This window comes from Octodon degus, unplaced genomic scaffold (assembly GCF_000260255.1).
Source record: "Octodon degus isolate 3935 unplaced genomic scaffold, OctDeg1.0 scaffold00354, whole genome shotgun sequence".
NCBI lineage: Eukaryota > Metazoa > Chordata > Mammalia > Rodentia > Octodontidae > Octodon > Octodon degus.
Window position 1 is genome coordinate 902,239 of NW_004524930.1, and position 4,095 is coordinate 906,333.

Here is a 4,095-nt window from a genome sequence, read left to right on the forward strand (position 1 = left end):
GAGACCCCATGCAATAGTTAAGCTTGCATATGGATGGATCCAGGAAGGAGAAGTATCGTGGGAGAAGGCAAAAGAAAAAGCCTTTTTACGAACACATATAAACTCCCCATGAGGAATGGAATCATTATGTACTGAAAAAACGAATTGATAAAAATAATTTTTAAATGTTAAACCCCAAAATTGACACTGAAGAAAATAGTAGAAAAATGACCTTTGTGTATACCTAGAAATAATGTAAAATGGACTTAAGAATCAGAACTTCTAGATAACCCTGGTTACCTTTTTAGGTAAGAATCACCAGTGTATTCATAAATATGAAATAATCATTTCCCATAGCTATTCCAGTAGCATGTTCTATAATGTATGTTTCTCAAATTCCCTTTAAATTACAGAGTATCACATGAAGCTGAAAATATCAAGATGGCACCAATTTGCCAAACAAATTCATCAAGCAATTTTTCAGTGTTCCAATGCCTTCAAACCTCACACTAAAAAGAAAAAATCTGTACCATGTTTTATTTGAAACTAAAAGTCCTTAGGTGCTAAAAGGAATATTTTTATCTTCTCTGCAACAAAGTCTTAGGTTACAGAACAAGGGACACAAAAACTTCACATTGAATGTCTGCTTATTCTGTCTTGAAAATAAGAAAATAACTTATGGAAACATTGTGTGGAGAGGAGGTACTGGAAATGTTATTAAAGAACATATCCTTCTGTTTTATTCTTTGCCCTCTCCACATGAATTAATTATCACTGGACTGTAAAGAAGTTTACCTTATATATGCATATTGAGGAGGATTTCTCTAGAAACAAGGTGTCTTCTACTGATTTTATCTTTTCCCTGTGCTTAACCACACTAATAACCTATATTTCTAGTCTGAAATATTACGTAAAGAGTCACTGCTCTGTTGAGCCCTTGAGTATCCAGAGCTGGCACAAAGAGCTCTCTAAATGCTCTGTGATAACTATGTAGGGATTCACTCACCTAGAATATCCCCGAGGAAACTTGATCACTGCCTGAGGTCACGTGGGAGGTTGAGGTACTGATTATATCTCTCAGCTGCACCCTAAATATATTCTGTTCATAGGAACTAAAACATGGAATGGAACATAATTTCTGACATCTATAATAATATCTAGAGCTGGGAGATAAATGGAGGCATAAAGTCTCCTTTCCTTTCCAAATGTGGAAACCAAAGTCCTAAGTTGATTTTCACCTCTTCCCACTGAGGTTTTATGAAACGTTAGGAATTCCACGGGCCCTTTAGTAGAAGAAATCCCACCTGGGCAAATAAACTTAAAATTCTCCCCCCTCAGAAATACCTTTAGGACACTGGAACAAGTGACAAACAAATATGTTCTGGTATGTTATCCACACATATTGTGGAAATTACTCTGAAGCCTGGAGAAAAGATGCTGTGTAAATTACAGATGATAAAATGTTAAATATTACAAATACAGCTAGATAGCTAGTGGAGATCCAGAAAAAATAATTGTCCTTATTGCACTCTAATAGCGATTTATGTTTTAAACTTTGTGTAATAATAGTGACTTTGCTTACTTTTTGCAAGATATAAATTTTTCTATATTTCTACATTCAGCTTATATGTGTCTCTGAATCTAAACAATTTCTCCTGCAGAAAACACTAGATAACTTTTTTGCATTCATTCTCTAAATCTTTGCACTTTAATTGGACTGTAATTGTCATAATACAGTAGCCTATTTGGTGTTAATGCAAATGAGTATAATACATAAGAAAATTGTCCACTTAAAGCTCTATTCCTTTCCTCTCTTTCTGCTGTCAATGGGAGAGTAAGAATCAGTGTCCATATTTTTTGGTAGAAGCAGCTATAGAGTGGCATCAACTTCAGGACCACCACAAGAGGGTTGTCAAGATGTCACTCGAGGCAAAGTGGGGCATTGGAACTAACTGCAGCTTCCATTGTGAAGTTTTGGCCTGGATTCTGTGTTATGCAGTGTACAGAGACAGACTGGGGAAAGCCCAGCCTCTGACAAGGCCGGAAGCCTAACTGGCATTTCTCCATTAAGAACTCACTCTTAGAAACACAACTGATAGGGCAGAAAGGATAAGCTGTATTTAGAGAATTTTAGGCAGTAAGATGTACTGACTTCCTGGTACCCATAAGAATCAAAGGGAGAGAAATAATAAGTTTCCAATTTCTCTGTGAAAGCAGCTACAGTGGCATCAACTGTGGGAATAATTCCCCTTAAAAGAGTGAAGGATATGTCACCCTATGCAGAATGGTGCTCTGAAAATGACTGTGGTTTCAAATTTTATTCAGATCACATCATCTTTCCACCTTTTTAAAAAATATATTGTTTTATTTTATTTTATTTTGGAAAGTGAAAAGAAAAGAAAAAAAGGCCAAAACAAAGACAGAAACAGCGTAACATGCAATACATATGTCACAGATTTCCAAAACAACAACACATAATTCACAATGGTTGTTTTATCACCTGCTTTTATTATCAAATCTGTTGCTCAGGTTAACAGATATACTTATTCAAGATTGGATAATTTAATGATAACACTTGTTCCAAGAAAACTTACTTTTTTGCAATTCATCTTAAAGAGAATATAATAGAGCCAGGCTCAGTAGAATAAGCACTTCCCTGGCAAGTGCAAGGGCCTGAGTTCAATCCCTGGTTCCAAAAAATGAGAGAGAGAGAGAGAGAGAGAGAGAGAGAGAGAGAGAGAATAATAGGCTTTCCTGGTGAGATTTAAGAAGTTTAGCTGACTCTGGAAAGCCTTCAGAACTATGGTAAGTAAACTGTGACCTATGTTACACCTCGGCATGCAAGCGTGGAGCTTCTGCTGGTGCCGATCCAAACTTTTAAGAACTTAGCTTGACTCTGAGTGGCCTGCGGGATGCAGGAGAGTGGCAATCTGTGGGCCCAATACAAGCAGGCACAAAGCTTTCCTGGAGCCATTTAAGAACCTTAGCAAACTCTGAGAAGCCCGCAGGACGCTGTCTTGGTGATTACTGCAAGCTTCCAAATGCCAAAAAGTAGGAGCAAAATGCAATCTCAGTGATCCAGCTCACCCAGAACAAATCCAGGAGAAAATCACATACAAGAATTTGGAAATCACACACCTGAAATCACTCAAATGATAGGAACTGAAGTAAAGAAACCAGTCCATCAGGTTATAGAGCAAATAAGACCAGAAATAATATTTCAGGTCCAAAAAGGAAGAGGAACAATTGTGAAAGAATTGCTCAGGACAGCTAAAGAAGACACTGATAAAAAAAAAAATAGAGGAGAATACAAAAATGATGGAATGACAGAATGAACAATACAGGAAAGAATTAGAATACACAAAGCAGATGTAAACAGATATCCAGGAAATTAAGAACTTAATTGAAAGCTGGAAAAATCTCTTGAATGAAATGGAAAATAGATTTTCAGACCTCTAAGACAGTGTTGAAGTTGAAGAACTTAATAAAACACCTTTTAAAACTAACACAGAACCATGAAATAAAAATTCAGCAGCTACAAGATGATGCAAAAAAAGTAATATAAGAATAATAGGTGTCAGTGAACCAGTGGTAGACAACACAAATGACATTAAAAGATTATTTGCAGAAGTACTAGCAGAAAATTTTTAAAAAGCACAAAAGAAACTGACATGCATGAAAATGAGGCATATGGAACTCCACACTGCCAGAATCACAATAAATCTACACCTAGACACATAATAATCAAGATCTCAAAAATTAAGCAAAAGAATTAAATATTAAAAGCTGTTAGAGTAGCTCACCTACCATGGAAAACCCATCAGAATCACGGTCGATTTCTCATAACAAACCATCAAATCAAGAAGATATTGGAATGAAGTATTTCAGGTCCTGAAAGAAAACAACTTCCAACTCAGATTGATGGACCTTTCAAAGCAATCTATCAAATTCAATGGCAGAATAAGATGCTTCCATGTCTCTTTAATTCATGACTACCAAACTAACACTACAAGAGTACTGACAGACATTCTACAAAGAGACAGAAGTTATCACAGCTTCAAGAAAAACAAAAAGGAACCAACAAACAGAGCAAATAAATAAAAACAGGGGAAAATA